Source organism: Chenopodium quinoa, unplaced genomic scaffold, assembly GCF_001683475.1.
Source record: "Chenopodium quinoa cultivar QQ74 unplaced genomic scaffold, ASM168347v1, whole genome shotgun sequence".
NCBI lineage: Eukaryota > Viridiplantae > Streptophyta > Magnoliopsida > Caryophyllales > Amaranthaceae > Chenopodium > Chenopodium quinoa.
Window position 1 is genome coordinate 814,916 of NW_018743389.1, and position 19,628 is coordinate 834,543.

The 19,628-nt window shown below is 38.6% G+C and overlaps 1 pseudogene; it reads left to right on the plus strand.

Annotated features, from left to right (window-relative positions):
- Positions 1 to 523: 523 nt before the first annotated feature.
- Positions 524 to 5,160, plus strand: LOC110738315 (annotated as a pseudogene).
- Positions 5,161 to 19,628: the final 14,468 nt, after the last annotated feature.

The following is a 19,628-nucleotide window of genomic DNA, read 5'->3' on the forward strand; positions in this document are numbered from 1 at the left end:
CAGTTTGGCTAACATTTCACAATTCAATTTATCCATTGATGTAGTAGGTTGGTTGTGGACGAAGTTGGTGATTCTATCGAAATAAAAGATATGGTAAAACAATGAATAATGATTTAGGATTTCAATTATTAAAAATTTATCATTTCACATTAAAGATTTTATATAACGGAAAAAATATCATATTTACAATTTATTTATATTTAATAAATTCATTATAAATTATAGTAAAAAAAAATATTAAACTTTTGTAATTTTGTGAATTATTAAATACAATAAATCAAATAATTAAAAATCTTAGATGAAAAAAATATGCGTCGCACGGGCTTCCATCTAGTTGTATAACATACCATGATACGGATAGGGGTTGGGATAGGGATAGGTATACGGATACGGATACGGAGCACAAAATATAATACTTGTGCAAATCAATACTCCGTATTTAAACGAAATAAATTCTATTTGGCGCCAACCATCATTCATTCTCCGCAACAACATTGAGCAGAGTGCCTGAAAACAGAGAAAAATGGCTAAAACCCTTAGTTTTGAACATTATCATTTATTCTTCAACAATCCTTTAATTTCTTCATCTTTCAACTTCGACCAACTCAATCACATTCTTTACATTCATGGATTCTACAGACTTACTTGCCGAAATCGCCGTAAGGTATATACAGTGGCGGACCCAGGAATTTCCGACTGGTGGGTCACAATCGATAATCAAGTATGTAAAAAAAAAAAAAAATTACCGAACAACCAAATAATAGTACTAAAAAATACATCCAAATATTTAAACATTACAAAATACAACCAAATGTTCATATAATACTACAAAAGACAACTAAATAGTAATGCAAACTTATTACAATAGTTCTCGACGAGTTTTCATGTATTGATATCGATTCATGATATCTTCCATGCTAACATTCAAAAACAAATCATTCTCCAAATAAGTAATTAAACAATCATTCAACATTTGATCTCCCATGTTATTTCGTAGTTTGTCTTTCACTTGCTTCATGCCAGAAAATACCCTTTCCACACTTGCCGTTGCGACAGGAAGAAGCAACACCAACTTCAAAAGTAAATAGACCCTATCATGAGTTTCAGACAATCCCGTTTCAACCAATTTGATTGAAAGATCACTAAGACCCTTCAAATTCCAAAACCTTTCATCTCCTCTAACAGAACAAATGTAACTCTCAAGTGTATGACCAAAGACTATCAATTCTGAACTTGGAAATTCATTAGGATAGAATTTTGCAAGCTTAATCAATTTTTCCTTATCAAACTTAGAAAAACGATCCACAGGACTCAAACAAGACATACACACAAGTAGTTCTTTAGTTATTTCGGGAAATCGATTTTCAAGTTCTTGCAATTGAAGATCAATGACACCAAAAAAAACTTCAACTCGAAAATGTTTTGCATTTCATTTGGAGTACGTTTTCTCTTCATTCTGAAATTTGAATAAATATTGAACTAAATCAAGCAATATTCCCCAGAAAAATTATTTGAATAAATATTCAACTAAATCAAGCAATTTCACATAATGACATAATCACATAAACATATTACACAAAACACAATTACACAAAACAGATTTCACATAAGTTCAAGAGACAAGTAATGCAAATTTGATCAAAAATTCACAAAAAAAAAAAGAATCAATTGATGATTAGTTGATTACCTACCTTGCTAGGCGGAGGCGAGCAGCGGAGCAGGCGGAGCAGCACTGCAGTAAGGCCACGACCAGTCGGCCAGCACCGCAGCACGGCAGTCGGCAACACTCAAGTCTCAGGCACTCAGCAAGACAGCAATTCAGCAGCACAGCCAACTACAAATTAACAAATCAACCAAAGTTTAAACCAAAGTTTAATAAAATTAACTAATTAGACAGAATTAAATTGAAGATTAGAAATTAAAAATAAAAATTAGAAATCAACTTACTAGCGAGTAGCGATTTCGAAATGCGATTATGCGAGAAGCCACGAAGAGGACGGAGTCCACGACCACCGACCACCAGGCGAAGAGAACGGTGGCTGCCTGGCTGGGACGAAGCGAAGAGGCGAACTGAAGAATGGAGATGAGGCGAAGAGAAGAAGGCTAGGGTTTGATTGTTTGAAGAAGACAAAAACTCGGGATTTCGGGAAGCTGATGTCAGTTTTTTTTTTTTTTTTTTTTTCAAAAAATAACTTAACATTTGACCCACCAGGTCTAAGCCCAAGTCCGCCACTGGGTATATATATACTATACCCATCTCCCTCAAATCACTTTTTGATTTTTTAAATGGATTATTTATTATGTTTGAAATTATTGAGTATAATTTTTGTAGGAGATGATTTTGGAAGCATTGGATGCAATTGATGAGTTCATTAATCCTCATCGTTCAACTTTGAATGAAACCCAGATTTCTACCAACAATGAAGTTTGTCTTAGTATTGATGAAGTTACTGCTGATCTTGATGCCCTCCAATGGCATGATTCCGACGATGACGACGACAACGAAGATGACAATGTAGGTGGAAATATGGAGATAGTTGAGTACAAGAGAAAGAGAAAAGAGTTTAACCCAGTTCATTTGAAGAAGCCCAGGTCTAAGATTAAGACCCACAAGCGGAACAATATCAGTGAGATTTCTTTATCTGATTATCTGCTTGTTTTTGATATTATGGTTTGTTTGAGATTTGCCTGCTAGGTGTTTGTAAAAACGTCCAAGTGAAAAACCGCATGTTCATATTAATGCAATTGAGGAAAGTATTTTGTTTAGGAATTTCAGGGTTTTTATATGTTTTTACATATGTCCAAGTGAGTTCACACACAAACCTTTTACAATGAAATGAAATGGGTTATGTGTTTGTTGCTTCTTTTTTTTCGGTGATAATTTTGCTAGCTGTATGTTTGTCGTTGGCTAGTGTTTTCGTTTCCGGTTTGATATACATGCTGCATTTGATTTTAGTTGGTCGAACATGGTGGATATGTATATCTTTTTGTGTTGCCTTACTTGCCTAGGCATATTAGAGAGATAAGTTTGGTACAATTCAACTTCAGAACTAAATGAAGTATTTGCCATTCACTGTCACAACTTTGGTCTAGTACAAAAAAGATAGTGTATGCAGGATATGTACTCGTGTTATTTCATAAGAAAATAAAATGCGTCTACATAACATGTCAATATAAGTTCCCCGTATAAATTGATCTGCACATTTGATTTATCAGTGTGCCTTGTCTATCCAAGTTTCAATAGGAATAGGCTTTATATCTGTCTTCCATTATTCTTGTAATCAGCTTCTTCAGCACCATGAGCAATGCTCTGATCATCAGGGAATACAATGCAGAAAATGATTTTGAAACTATGGAAAAGCTTGAAAAGGATTGTGCAGTAGGTTATAATAAGAATGCTTCCATATTCTGTGATATGATGGATGACCCTTTATGTAGGATCAGATTCTACTCTGTTCACATTATGTTGGTATGTGAGACTAAAAGAAGTTTGTTAACTTGTTAAGCTCAATACTATCTCTGTTTACAACTTTAGCTGCATAATATTTATGTTGGGTTCCGTATGTCACCCTTTCTAGAAGGTTGGATTAAGGAGGCTCCCCGATGCAAATCCCACTTGGTTTATTGATTAGCCCTAAAAAAGTTAGTTGCATGCTACTAATTTGCTTCTTGCCTTATAGCTTGTCTTCTTCCTTAGCTTCGTAACAGGAATTTTAAATTTCTACCAGGGAAAGAGCATTTTTCTTTTCCTAACTCGACTACAGGTTGCAGAGATCAAGATAGCAAAGCTTGGGGAGCTTGTTGGAGTAGTCCGAGGGTGCATAAAAGAAATGGAGTTTGGTCTCAGGAGATCTAATTTGAAGATGGGATACATATTAGGCCTTCGAGTCTCTCCAAGACACTGGTGCTTCCTTAATTCCACTCTTTGTAATTATTACTAATTGTTGTTCCATCACTGTAATGCCTGTTGCACAAGTTTTTAGTGCTCTTTACAGTACAAAACTACAATTGTTATGGATGAGCTAGATACTTCTATTAATCCTCATCAACTACTAATTACCACAATTCTGTATTAGGTAATGGGATAAGCTTCTTGAATCATCTTTTCCATAGTGATTGATTTAATTTGACTTGAAACAGATAGTATGCTTCCATAACATGACGCATTGCTCTTGGCTCATGCTACATTAGGCTGCTACAATTTTTGGCGTGTTAGCCCTTTTCTCCTGTTCGTATTTGGTACTTACAGGCATATGGGAATTGGACTCATCCTGATGAATGCAATTGAAGAATGGCTCGCGAAAAATGGTGCAGAGTGCCATAGTATCTGAGTATGTATACCTAGCTACTGAGGAGAGCAATGTTGCTTTTAGAAATCTGTTTACCCTAAAATGCCACTATAAAGTATGGAGTTCTTTAATTTGTATATATATGTTCTTCCTATTGAAAAACCTGTTAAAAAATAAACTTAGTGGGAAATAAATACAGAGAAGTTGCAGGTCGGCCAAGCTGTTTCTTTCTATAAAATCAGCTCAAATGCAAAAACTTTTATCCAAATGACATTGAAACAATCCATAGAACGAGGTAATCCAAGCCTCAAAACATGGTATTTCAATGATGAGGGTTGGGAAGGTCTGCATATCAAGGATCAAAATACAGACACTACAGAGCCAAGCTCCTGGATAATTTTCAGCTTATGGAATGGTGGTGACTCGTGAGGTTTACAAGCTTTAAAGTTCAAACTCAAAGGTCTAGTAAGTCCTTTCTATATGCAGCCTTAAGCCATGCTAGGGAGGTTATTTTTCTTTGCATTAAACTGTCATTAGTCTGCGGCTTATTCCAATAACCTTTCGGGTTTCATTTCATGTATGGAGTTTTGGGAGAGGGAGAGAGGGTAAGGGAGCTTATTAAGGCAGCATGAAACTTTATTTGCAGCTAAGTTGGGAGAAGACATAGACTGTAAGCTAGTAATGACTGAGGTAGGTGACACCGATCCCCTTAAAAGCCAACCATATACCTCTTTAATCTTCCATGGTACACATCAAAGATGTTTGGTTATTCAAGAACTTGACTAAAAATCTTGGTGGTAATAATGAGGAGAGAACAATGACATTTTCTGGTGCTTTAAGGAATGTGTTAATCCAAGAGATTTCTAGTTAAGAAAGCAAATCTTGATTAACAAAGTCTCTCAGTCTCAGTTTCACTGGTGATATTATATGCATTGAAATCTGCTTGCTATTATTATTACAGTATACGTTAATGTTTTATACACTTATACAACATACCCGTATGACGTACTCTATACCAAAAAATCACAAGAATTAAAAAATTAACCTCATGCAAAATGATGGATTTTTGCAGTGTGTTTGATAAGTGAACTTTTAAATATTTCTATCATGCAGTTGTTATTAACAATATATATAGAGGCAATCACATGCTTCATAGTTCATACTCTACTCCATATAAATTTAAGTAATTATGCAAATTCATTCCATTTAATTGGAAAACGGCCGGATAATATCTGCTAAAAATTGTGGTCACAATGTCACATCATATTTAGAAGGAAATAAGGCAACTCACAAGTCACAACTTCACAAGATATGTCAAATTATCTACGGAGTATTTTTTTGGAATGTGAGTGTGACATATAATCAATTAAAAAAATTACAAGCCATGTCCATCATTTCCATGATTTAACTAACAAACTCAATGCTTCTTCAGATGAGCCTCCTTCACTAAATACAACCTCAGCCTTGCTTTTCAAATCCAACACACGTTCCCTTACCACATCCCCTTCTTCCGAGCTAATAATAATTTGCTTCACTCGCCTCTCAATCTCACTCGAACTCACAAATCGATCCTCCGACTCATCCATTGGTAAAGCAATCCCGATCTCTTCCACGAGCAAAATCTTATTAAATCTTTGCTCGGCATATAGAGGCCAAGCCACCATAGGCACTCCACCACACACTGTCTCTAAAGTTGAGTTCCATCCACAATGAGTCAAGAGCCCCTTCACACCATCCCCGTACCCAACAAAACACCCTCTCTTGGCTCGTGGATCCAACTTACCCTCACTAACATGATAATAAGCAACACAACCAAAAATCTTCAAATTTGAAAAATTAGGCAACTTACCACTCCGGATCTCAAAAGGAATCTTGAAGTCAATTCCCGAATGAAGACCCCTATTAATGACTTAACAAGCTGTCAATACAGCTTCACTCCAGTACCTCCTCCCAAGACCTGCATTAGAAAGCATGCATCAAACTCTCTCTAGCACTGTCTGATTAACCCGTTCTGCTGTGGTGTCTTCCTGATGGTATGATGCCGACCTATACCCTCATCTGCATAGAACTGATTAAACTCGTCTTTGCAAAACTCTAGCCCATTGTCCGTTCGTAGCTTCTTTATCTTCTTTCCTTGTCGATTTTCCACCAAAGCTTTCCATTGCTTGAAAGCTTTGAAGGCCTCATCCTTTGACTTAAGCAACCTAAGCCATGTGTATCGGGACTTGTCATCAAGAAATGACACAAAATAGTGGTAACCTCCCATACCTTCAACTCTAGATGGACCCTAGCAATCTGAATGGATGTAATCGAGCATAGCATCAGTAATGTGAGCACCCTTGCTGAACTTTGACATGTGTTTCTTACCAAACACACAATGCTCACAAAATTCAAGGTTGGCAACCTTGACTCCGGATAGAAGACCCCTCTTGGACAATAGTTGCATCCCCTTCTCCCCCCATATGACCAAGCTTCATGTGCCAAATATTAGTCATCTCCTGGTGAGATATAGATGCACAAACCGCAGAACTAGACAGTGTAACACCCTCAAAGACATAGAGGGTGTTCCTCTTGATACTCTTAAGTACCAACTCAGAACCTCTGTAAATGCACAACTTCCCATCCGAAAACACACCATTGTACCCAAAATCATCCAGGGTACCCAATGAAATCAGATTATTTCCTAAAGCAGGAACATGCTGCACCCTAGTCAAAGTTAACCTCCGCCCATCAACAGTCCTCAAACTCATGGACCCAATACCTGTGACCTTACAAGGAGCATTGTTACCAACTATAACCATACCCCCATTGCGAGGCTCATATGTATCAAACCAATCTTGACGTGGACTCATATGCAATGAACACCCCGAATCTAGAACCCAGTTATCAGATAAATCGCCAGACCTAGAAGAACTGACTAATGCTAAGTCTTCCTCTGAATTATAGCTCTCTTTCGGTTTTTCTTCGACTACAGCAGCTTGCCAGCTTGGGGCTTGTTTTTCCTCACTGGACAATTAGCCCTATAGTGACCCGGTTCTTTACAGTAATAACAGGTCTTAGTTGCAGTTTTACCAGATCCATCCATGCCGTTACCATCACCCGACCCAGCATTGTTCCCCTTGTTAAACCCTTTTTTTCTTTTTAGACTTCCCGGCCTTAACAAAAAACCCACTGCCATTATCCCCATTATCACCTACAGCTTTCTGACGAAGTTCCCTAGTATGAAGTGCTGCCTTCACTTCTTCTAAGGTCAGTGAGTCCTTACCAACAACAAAGGACTCTACAAATTTGTCAAAGCTAGAGGGTAGAGACACAAGTAAAATCAATGCAGCATCCTCATCATCAATTTTACATCTAAATTACGCAAATCAAGTAAAATAGAGTTAAGTTTTTCTAGATGTTCCTGTAAGGGAGTACCTGACTGCATTCGGAGGCTAAAAAACCGCTGCTTCAGCAATAATTTGTTGGGTCAACGACTTAGTCATGTACAATGACTCCAGCTTCATCCACAATTCAGCCACCGTTCCCTGATCAAAAACCTCCGTGATGATGTGATCATCAAGGCTAAGTAATATGGTAGAGTGAGCCTTCTCTTCCATAACTTCTAATTGCGAGTCAGTCAGTCCGTCTCCTAACCCCGAAGTATTACTCTTTGTAGCCAATGGACGCCATATATGGCGTTGTTTTAACAGAGCCTTCATCTTAATTTTCCATAGCCCGAAACTTATTTTCCCGGTAAACTTCTCAATTCCTATTGTTGAATCTCTTACCATTGTTTCCCTCAAAGAACTCTCCAAGGATTAAACCTAAGCTCTTGATACTGATTGTTGTGCGACAGCGGAAGCAAAGATCGAAAACAATAAAGAATTCAATGTAAACAATAAGAACAACACACCAAGAATTAACGTGGTTCACTATCAATGTGATAGCTACGTCCACGGGCACCGAGATCAAATATTTCAATATAAACTACAAAGATTACAAAGATGAATCAAGTCTTTCTCAAGAATGGCTCTCTCTGTCTCTCTTAACCCTAGCACTAATATCAGGAAGTTTTTATATTAATCCCTAATTAAAAGATACTTGGGCAAAAGATAATAAAAGATAACTCTATAAACCGCAAAAAAACTTGTCTCTATCGTATTCGTCTTACGCCCGGTCAGACCAGGCAAGGCATGCCCAATCGGGCGCGAGAAGCAACATCAAGACGAGACACTCGCATTGCTTTCCTCTCACCGCCCGGTCTGATCGGGCAAGGCATGCCCAATCGGGCAGTGGAGGTTTGCAAGATTGCGAGATACATTGCCACGCCTATAACCGCGCGCCCGGTTGGAACGGGCAAGGCATGCCCGATCGGGCAGTGAAAGGCTGCACTAGTACGAGTCACCTAATCATCAACAGTAACTTTGTAGAAGAATGCAAGAAGGTGGTAGAACTTCAATGGAGATATTCACAAATTCAATGGAGGAGGAAGAACCTAGATTCAATGGAGCAATCGAAGCTTGGGAAATAGTTTCAATGGAGGATGACGATAACCTTTTCTGTTTGGGGTTAACCATGCCCTAATTTCTCTATTTTTTCTTAGGTTTTTGTTTAATTTGGCGGCGAAGCCATCGGAAATTTAGTGGTGGAGATGGTGGTTTATGCGCAGGTCCAATGGAGGAGGAAAGCATGACTAGATGGAGGAGAAAACTAGTAACAATGGTGATTCGTGAATTTCGATGACGAAGGTAAACAGGGAAGATGAAGGAGAAGAACAGGGAAATAAAAGTACAGAAAAAAAAGTACAGCAGAAAAAATATAAAATATTAAAATTATTGATATTATTTACCATTGTGCCATCTTTGAGAAACAATTTTGTTTCTCAAGAAGTGAAACTGGGGCAGCCCCTTTTGTATGTATTGTATGTTGATGTTGCATTAATTATTTATTTGTTGCAGAAGCCTGTGACAGGTACTTTCGAGTCTCCGTCCTTGTTACGTTTTCAATATCGTACACTTCACGTCCTTAATCTTATGGAAAACCCCACAAGTGAAGCCATGATCGCACAATGTTTTAGCGTTAGCAAAAGTATGTGCTCCTCTAATGTGTTTTGCCAAGAGGAGAAGGAGGCTTTGGGTCTCTGTTTATAAGGTATTAGAATACTCATCTGCTCTATTCCTTGTTTGTTTGAACAGGCTTAAGTACAATAATGAATAATATGCTCTGATCAAAGATTACTTAGAAATAAAGATCAAATTAAAGGTTACTATGTCAATCATAAAAGACACTATATCATAATAATCAGTATTTAAAAGATATAAAGTTTTCAAAAATGAAATTACAAATAAAAGGTAAGCATGTAACAATACAGGTTACTATGATAATATTTGGTATTCTTAAGACAAAATTTGATGTCTTTAGACTATCAGAGCATATACTTATTATTAATATTTGGTGTTTTGGCACCAAATTCTCTGTGCTTCCTCCTATTCCCCTTTTTCATGTAGTCATAGCTTCCTGGAATCCTTTTATTTGATTATCTTCCTTTAGTTTTTGCACGAGCTGGGTCCAGAACAACACTAGATGAAGTTGCTTCTGAATTCTCTTCTACACCTGTAGTGTTCTCAGAATGGTTGTTAGTTGAGTTCATAGCAGAAATAATCTTATCTATTGCACTTGAATCTTTTGTGAAGCTTTCTTCTAAGACTTTCCTTGCTTGTTCAAACTTGTGGCTCTTAAGGATTAGACTATAATACTTCCTCACCATGTGTAGCCTCCAGGGTGTGAAGTTGTTTAATGTCGTCCCCTTCTTCTTTTGGTCTGCCTCCTTACTTTTCCAAACTTCAACCTTAGCCATTTTAGTCCACCTGAAAGATATGTATTGCTCTGGGATTTTTTCAATAGAATGCATGTGCAAGATTCTAAGGCTATGGAAGCATAACCAACCCGACTCTTCAAAATTCTTGCATGGACATTGAATTGTTTTCTTTGTTGTATCGTAAGTTACCGCTTGAGTTGTGCCATCTCTGCCTTCAAGGTACACTTGGTAAACCATTTTGCCTCCATTAATCAATAGCAGTTTAGTTTGAGATCCAATGGCTAGGTTGAATTCTTCTTCAAAGTCCCTGAATAATTTATGTGTATAAACCTCAGCACCATGTTTAAATTAAGTGAGGCAGACAGCTGATAAATTGAAGTAGGAATTGATTTTGTGCTATTGAACTCATAAAATCCTCATTCCTTCTCCAAGTCTTCACTGGCTTTTGAAATATGTTGTAGAATTCTTTCAAACTTGTCTTCTTATTTGTTTTGAATCCCACTACGTGATTTGTGCTCTCACTTCCCTGTGACAACAAGATTCTCGCGGAGAAAAAGCCCTTACTTAGAGTTGTTGAGCACTTATGCTTTAGTGACTATAACCTCTTGAACCAACTGTCATTTTTCAGCTTGTACTTTGTCGTCATTGAATCCCAACATACTTCAAACTGAGCTTCGTTAATACAATCACTCAAGCATTTCGTGAAACCACTTAAATTTGAAGGTGTCATCACTCTTCAAAACTCCAAATCTTGTTACAGCATTTTGAATCAAATCCCATAGACATAGTCTATGTCTAGCGTTTGGAAATACCTGTACATTTTTATACAGTTACTATAGTTTCACAAATGGTTACTACATTTAAAGTAAAGGTAACTAAATATAATTTCAGTACAAACATATTTAGATGTAGTAGTATTCAAAAAGTTCCTTCAAAATTAGAAATTACCTTGGGTATTGCTGCTGCCATGGGTGCATCTTAGTCTGTAAACAGTGAGACAAGACATTTACCACCCATTGCCTTTTTGAATGTCTCAAATAGCCACACAAATGACTCTATGGTCTCATCACCAATAAAAGAACAAGCAAACATAGTGTTCTTCTAGTGGTTGTTTATTCCTACAAAGGGTGCGCAAATGAGGTTGTAACGATTCGTCCTATATGTGGTGTCAAATACAATGACATCCCCATATATTTTGTAATCTTCAAGCATCATAGAATCCCTCCAAAACAAGTTACAAACCCTTCCATCTGCGTCCAACCTTACTCTGAAAAAGAAGTTAGGGTCTTCAGAATAAGCTTCCTGTAATTTGTCACAAACTACGTTACTTGAGAATCTCCTCCTTCAATGGCCTTTATTTTCAGTTTATAACAATAATTCATATGGTCTTTCACTGTATGACCAATAGCATCTTCTCCTCCAGCTTCATTTGACATGTAATTAAAGGATTCCATAGGTCTTAGTCCAGATTCTTGCATGGCCTTAATCGCTTGCCCTTTAATTTCAGTCATTGCATGCTCTAAACGGTGGAAATGGTTCCATTGTGGTCTAGTGAGTGGATGATTGTGCACCAACACATGCTGAACTATCTCAAATTGCCCCTCCTCATTCAATTTGGCTATTGTCAAAGGATTATAGTTCGTCCTTGTTATTGGAACTCTCTTACTTTGCCTTGTTTTTTTTTTTTCTAACCGAAGAACTTTCCTCTATCAAGAGTTCTTCTGGAATTTTTTCCTTCTTTTTACCAGAATTTCTTAGTCTGGCTGCAGAGCATACAAAGAACTGTTTGGTGATGATGTCTTTAATTCCGGATTTGCTTGTCTGTTTTGCTTTTCTAACACTAAAACCAACTGCAGCAGCATGTTGACAATACAATTCATGTATTTCCGCAAGTGTTTCTCGAGTTTCTCCTACTAACCAACTACTAATCTTGTCATTATTACTTGCACCTGTTATTTATTTGCACCATCCATAATTATCATTTATATAGGTCAATTTGGAGATATGGCAATTGCACTCTAAAGTCTAAGTAGTGCAGGCGTATTAGAAAAGCACTAACAACCATCATGTAAGTACCATGTATTTATTTTAAAAAATAGATCACTATACTATCACTAAAGGCAACTATGTTATTAATTAAAAGTGGCTTTGCATGTCTATAGCTACTGTAAACCTATTTAATTTTCAATCTATTGTAAACCTTTTTTAAATTACGCACAACTAGTTACTATAATACAAATTAATACCTAAATGTCTAATTTAATTTTCCAAACAAACAATTGCAATTGCATAATCGCTTAATTCACATTATCAAATTCTAAAATCAATTGCATATATATCATACAATACCTTGAGCTTGCATTAGAGGTTGATTTTCCTCATGAACTTCATTCTCATCCTCAACTTCAATAATAGTTTGTTCTACATCTTCAACAACTTCATCTTCTTATTCAAGTTCGAATTGAATGTGATGATGATACAAGCTTTCTATATTTGACAAATCAAACAATAATCAATAAATTTGTGCAGTTTGATCAAAGTCAAGTAGATGATCGTTTTTTTTTTTTATTAATTCTTACCTTCGTAGTTGCTTTCAATTTGAGCTTCATCGTTCAAATTGAAATTGATGACATTAATATCGAATATTTCTGTAGTGTCCTGTATATTTCAATTTAAATCAATTTCAATTAATTGTATAGAAGAATTTCCCATGAATTTTGCAGAAATTGATTGATTATGGAGGAATTATAACCCTAGAATTGATTAGAAGGAGAGAGAAAAAAAATTGAGCTTTGAAGAAACTTGTTAATGGTGTCGAAGATGAAGCAGGGGAAAGAAGTTAGTGGGCTGGGCTGAGAAAGAAGAGAGAGTATAGTTAGGTTTTTTTTTTTTGAAATGAAGGAAAACCGGTTGGGTTTTGTTAGAATTGGACTGGGTAAACATGCGTGGACTTTTTGGTTCTAACATTTGCACGTGAAACCCATAAGGTCCACAATTGTTACTAGTTTTCCCTGTTCTTCTCCTTCATCTTCCTTGTTTACCTCCGTCATCGAAATTCACGAATCACCAATGTTACTAGTTTTCTCCTCCATCTAGTCATGCTTTCTTCCTCCATTGGACCTGCGCATAAACCACCATCTCCACCACTAAATTTCCGACGGCTTCGCCGCCGAATTAAACAAAAACCTAAGAAAAAATAGAGAAATTAGGGCATGGTTAACCCCAAACAGAAAAGGTTATCGTCATCCTCCATTGAAACTGTTTCCCAAGCTTCGATTGCTCCATTGAATCTAGCTGCTTCCTCCTCCATTGAAGCTGTGAATATCTCCATTGAAGTTCTACCACCTTCTTGCATTCTTCTACAAAGTTACTGTTGATGATTAGGTGACTCATACTAGTGCAGCCTTTCACTTCCCGATCGGGCATGCCTTGCTCGTTCAAACCGAGCGGTGATAGGCGTGGCAAAGTATCTCGCAATCTTGCAAACCTCCACTGCCCGATCGGGCATGCCTTGCCCGATCAGACCGGGCGGTGAGAAGAAAGCAATGCGAGTGTCTCGTCTTGATGTTGCTTCTCGCGCCCGATTGGGCATGCCTTGCCTGGTCTGACCGGGCGGAAGAGGAATACGACAGAGACGAGTTTTTTTGCGGTTTATAGAGTTATATTTTATTATCTTTTGCCCAAGTATCTTTTAATTAGGGATTAATATAAAAACTTCCTGATATTAGTGCTAGGGTTAAGAGAGACAGAGAGAGCCATTCTTGAGAAAGACTTGATTCATCTTTGTAATCTTTGTAGTTTATAGTGAAATTTTTGATCTCGGTGCCCGTGGACGTAGCTGTCACATTGATAGTGAACCACGTTAATTCTTGGTGTGTTGTTCTTATTGTTTACATTGAGTTCTTTATTGTTTTCGATCTTTGCTTCCGCTGTCGCACAACAATCAGTATCAAGAGCTTAGGTTTAATCCTTGGAGAGTTCTTTAAGGGAAACAATGGTAGGAGATTCAATAATAGGAATTGAGAAGTTTACCGGGAAAATAAGTTTTGGGCTATGGCAAATTAAGATGAAGGCTCTGTTAAAACAACAGCTGATATGGCGTTCGTTGGCTACAAAGAGTAATAATTCGGGGTTAGGAGACGAACTGACTGACTCGCAATTAGAAGTTATGGAAGAGAAGGCTCACTCTACCATATTACTTAGCCTTGATGATCACATCATCACAGAGGTTGCTGATCAGGGAACGGTGGCTGAATTGTGGATGAAGCTGGAGTCGTTGTACATGACTAAGTCGTTGACCAACAAATTATTGCTGAAGCAGCGGTTTTTTAGCCTCCGAATGCAGTCAGGTACTCCCTTATGGGAACATCTAGAAAAACTTAACTCTATTTTACTTGATTTACGTAATTTAGATGTAAAATTGATGATGAGGATGCTGCATTGATTTTACTTGTGTCTCTACCCTCTAGCTTTGAGAAATTTGTAGAGTCCTTTGTTGTTGGTAAAGACTCACTGACCTTAGAAGAAGTGAAGGTAGCACTTCATACTAGGGAACTTCGTCAGAAAGCTGTAGGTGATAATGGGGATAATGGCAGTGGGTTTTTTTGTTAAGGTCGGGAAGTCTAAAAAGAAAAAAGGGTTTAACAAGGGGAACAATGCTGGGTCGGGTGATGGTAACGGCATGGATGGATCTGGTAAAATTACAACTAAGACTTGTTATTACTGTAAAGAACAGGGTCACTATAGGGCTAATTGTCCAGTGAGGAAAAACAAGCCCCAAGCTGGCAAGCTACTGTAGTCGAAGAAAAATCGAAAGAGAGCTATAATTCAGAGGAAGACTTAGCATTAGTCAGTTCTGCTAGGTCTGGCGATTTATCTGATAACTGGGTTCTAGATTCGGGGTGTTCGTTCCATATGAGTCCACGTCGAGATTGGTTTGATACATATGAGCCTCGGAATGGGGGTATGGTTATAGTTGGTAACAATGCTCCTTGTAAGGTCACAGGTATTGGGTCCATGAGTTTGAGGACTGTTGATTGGCGGAGGTTAACTTTGACTAGGGTGCGGCATGTTCCTGCTTTAGGAAAGAATCTGATTTCATTGGGTACCCTGGATGATTTGGGGTACAATGGTGTGTTTTCGGATGAGGAGTTGTGCATTTACAGAGGTTTTGAGTTGGTACTTAAGGGTATCAAGAGGAACACCCTCTATGTCTTTGAGGGTGTTACACTGTCTAGTTCTGCGGTTTGTGCATCCGTATCTCACCAGGAGATGACTAATATTTGGCACATGAGGCTTGGTCATATGGGGGGAGAAGGAGATGCAAATATTGTCCAAGAGGGGTCTTCTATCCGGAGTCAAGGTTGCCAACCTTGAATTTTGTGAGCATTGTGTGTTTGGTAAGAAACACATGTCAAAGTTCAGCAAGGGTGCTCACATTACTGATGTTATGCTCGATTACATCCATTCAGATTGCTGGGGTCCATCTAGAGTTGAAGGTATGGGAGGTTACCACTATTTTGTGTCATTTCTTGATGACAAGTCCCGATACACATGGCTTAGGTTGCTTAAGTCAAAGGATGAGGCCTTCAAAGCTTTCAAGCAATGGAAAGCTTTGGTGGAAAATCGACAAGGAAAGAAGATAAAGAAGCTACGAACGGACAATGGGCTAGAGTTTTGCAAAGACAAGTTTAATCAGTTCTATGCAGATGAGGGTATAGGTCGGCATCATACCATCAGGAAGACACCACAGCAGAACGGGTTAATCAGACACTGCTAGAGAAAGTTCGATGCATGCCTTCTAATGCAGGTCTTGGGAGGTGGTACTGGAGTGAAGCTGTATTGACAGCTTGTTATGTCATTAATAGGGGTCCTCATTCGGGAATTGACTTCAAGATTCCTTTTGAGATCTGGAGTGGTAAGTTGCCTAATTTTTCAAATTTGAAGATTTTTTGTTGTGTTGCTTATTATATGTTAGTGAGGGTAAGCTGGATCCATGAGCCAAGTGAGGGTGTTTTGTTGGGTACGGGGATGGTGTGAAGGGGTTTAGGATCTATTCACCTTCGGAGGGTCGGGTCATTCTTAGTAGGGATGTTATTTTCGATGAGAGCATCATGTATTCAACTATAATTACGGAGACTTCTGATTTAGGAAGGGAAAGGGAGAATTTATTACAGACAAATGGGGTGCTTGAGGTACATCGGTTTACCATTGCTGATTTACCTCGGGTACAATATATTGATGATGATGTTGATGTTCCAATGCCAGGTACTCCTGAACCTAAGATTACTCCAACTCATTCTAACTCTATGGAGGAGGTGGAGCAATCTAATCAGGGGTCATCTAGTCAACCTAACACCATTCTTGAGATGCTTAAACAAATTATCAAGAAGCCTGTTAGATTGATTGAAGAGATGGAGGGAAGGACTTGTTGTGTTGATGAGTTGACAGGTTATGCATTGAGTGTAGCTGATGATGTAGAGTCATTTGAACCTGCCACATATAAACAAGCAATTAGTTGTAGTGAGTCGGCGCAATGGCTTGCTGCAATGGGTGAAGAGATACAGTCTCTTTACAAGAACATAGTGTGGGAACTGGTAAAGGTATGAAAGGGAGGAAGCTTGTAGGGTGTAAGTGGATTTACAAGAAGAAAGAAGGGTTATCAGAAACTGAGCAAGTGCGTTTTAAGGCTAGACTAGTTGCTAAGGGGGTTCAATCAGGTAGAAGGGGTTGACTTTGTGGAGATATTATCACCTGTGGTTCGACACACTTCTATCCATGTGTTATTGTCAATTGTAGCACACTTTGATCTTGAGCTGGAGCAGCTGGATGTTAAAACGGCTTTCCTTCATGGTGATTTGGAGGAGGAGATTCTGATGAAGCAACCCAAGGGATTCGAGGTTCCTGGAAAGGAAAAATATGCCTGCAGATTGCTAAAGTCATTGTAAGGACTTAAGCAATCCCCCCCGACAGTGGTACAAGAGGTTTGATTCTTTTATGGTTTCGCATGGTTTTGATAGGAATTCATATGATTGATGTGTGTATCATAGTAAGCTGGAAAATGGTTCCATGATTTATCTGTTGTTATATGTTGATGACATGCTGGTTGCCACAAAGAATAAATCTGATATTACTAGATTAAAGGAGATGCTTAATCCGGAGTTTGACATGAAAGACTTAGGTGCAGCTAGGAAGATTTTGGGTATGGAGATCTACTGGGATCGAGCTAGAGGTAAGCTTTTCTTGACTCAGAAAAGCTACATTGAAAAGATTTTGTCTCGTTTTGGGATGGAAAAATCAAAGCCTATAAGTACACCAACTACTGTAAGTTGTCTTTATCTATGTCACCTCAAACAGAGGAGGAGTTGACTTATATGTTTAGAGTTCCATATGCCAACGCGGTTGGCTGTTTTATGTATGCTATGGTCTGCACTAGGCCGGATATTGCGCATGTTGTTAGTGTTGAAAGCAGGTTTATGGCTCGGCCTGGAAGGGAACACTGGCAGGGGGTGAAAAGGATTTTTTGCTATTTGAGAGGGACAGCTGATATTGGTCTTGTGTATGGGAATGGTAAGGAGTGCTTGGTGACTGGGTATAGTGATTCTGATTATGCAGCTGATGTGGATACCAGGAGGTCCGTGACAGGGTATGTGTTCACTTTGGGTGGTTCTGTGGTTAGTTGGAAGTCTACATTGCAGTCTTCGGTTACGTTGTCTACTACTGAAACTGAGTACATGACTTTAACTTCTGCAGCTCAGGAGTCTATTTGGCTCAAAGCCTTGTAGGTGAACTGGGTATTGCACAGGATTTTGCTACAGTGTATTGTGATAGTCTAAGTGTCATTTGCTTAGCTAGAGATCAAGTGCACCATGATCGGACCAGGCATATTGATGTCAGATATTATTTCTTACGTACTGACAAGAGGATTAAGGTGAAGAAGATTGGGACTGCTGACAACCCGACTTATTTCTTCACTAAGTCTGTTCCATTTAGTAAGTTTAAACATTGTTTGGACTTGCTAAATATCGATTACCATGTGATGTATTACGCCCTTAGGGGCGGTGTTGGGGAGCTCTTGGTGTAGGCATGTTGGCCTTAAGGTGGAGCTTGTCTGGGGCTTATGATGCAGGTGGAGCATTATGAGTTGTTATACTTGGAGACGAGTATGTGATGGGTCTTGGTTGGAGGCTTATCAAGATGGGTCTTGGTTGGAGACTTATCGGGATGTATGGCTTATGCATGAGCTTTGCATTGGGTTAGGCTTGAGATGTTTTTTCACTATGTGCTGATGGGATCGTTTTGCTGACTACGAGTTCTCGTCAAGGTGGAGATTTTTTATGATTAGATGACTCGTACTTGTGCAGCCTTTCACTGCCCGATCGAGCATGCCTTGCCCGGTCAGACTGGGCGGTGATAGGCGTGGCAAAGTATCTCGCAAACCTCCACTGCCCAATCGGGCATGCCTTGCCCGGTCAGACTGGGCGGTGAGAGGAAAGCAGTGCGAGTGTCTCGTCTTGATGTTGCTTCTCGCGCCCGATCGAGCATGCCTTGCTCGGTCTGACCGGGCGGAAGAGGAATACGACGGAGACGCGTTTTTTTGCGGTTTCTTATAGTTCTCTTTTATTATCTTTTTGCCCAAGTATCTTTTAATTAGGGATTAATATAAAAACTTCCTGATATTAGTGCTAGGGTTAAGAGAGACAGAGAGAGAGCCATTCTTGAGAAAGACTTGATTCATCTTTATAATCTTTGCAGTTTATAGTGAAATCTTTGATTTCGGTGCCCGTGGACGTAGCTATCATATATATAGTGAATCACGTTAATTCTTGGTGTGTTGTTCTTATTGTTTGCATTGAATTTCTTTATTGTTTTCGATCTTTTCTTCCGCTATCGCACAACAGTTACAATATTAACCCTAACTTATTTGTCGAAATTACAAATTTACCCTCTTGAGATACAATCTTGTTAATCAATAAGAGAAACTTGTATTTACCCCATACAAAACAGTAATGTAAATCTAATGACTGTAGTGAAATAGTTTGCACTAAACTTCCGCGCATTAAATTTTTGTGGTGGTGGTAAATTGGGTGGCTCGAATAGTGGTGGTGTTATTTTAGCGGCCGTGGTGTTATGGGTGGTTCAAATGGTGTTGTTTTGTGGTGGTGGAGAATGATTGGGTGATTTTAGATTTGGGAGGTGGTGGTGTTTGGTTGGTGTCTTTAGATTTGGGTGGTGGTGGTAAATTGTTGGTGTTTTATATTTGGGTAATGGTGTTGGTTGGTTGGTGCGTGTGGAGTGGGTGGTAGTCGTCGGTGTGGTGTTGCGATTCTTGTGACGGTGGCAAACTGGTGGCACACTGGTGGAAGGTAATGGAGGTGGGTGGTTATAGGAAGCATTAACCAAACCTCGATTATTTTAATCACATGCCCTTTCTCAATTGATACTGCACTAACAAAAATTGCATGGAATTTGTGCATACAAAAAGTGCAACAGCTAACATAAACTGATAACATATGTATATATCTGAGTACACATATTTA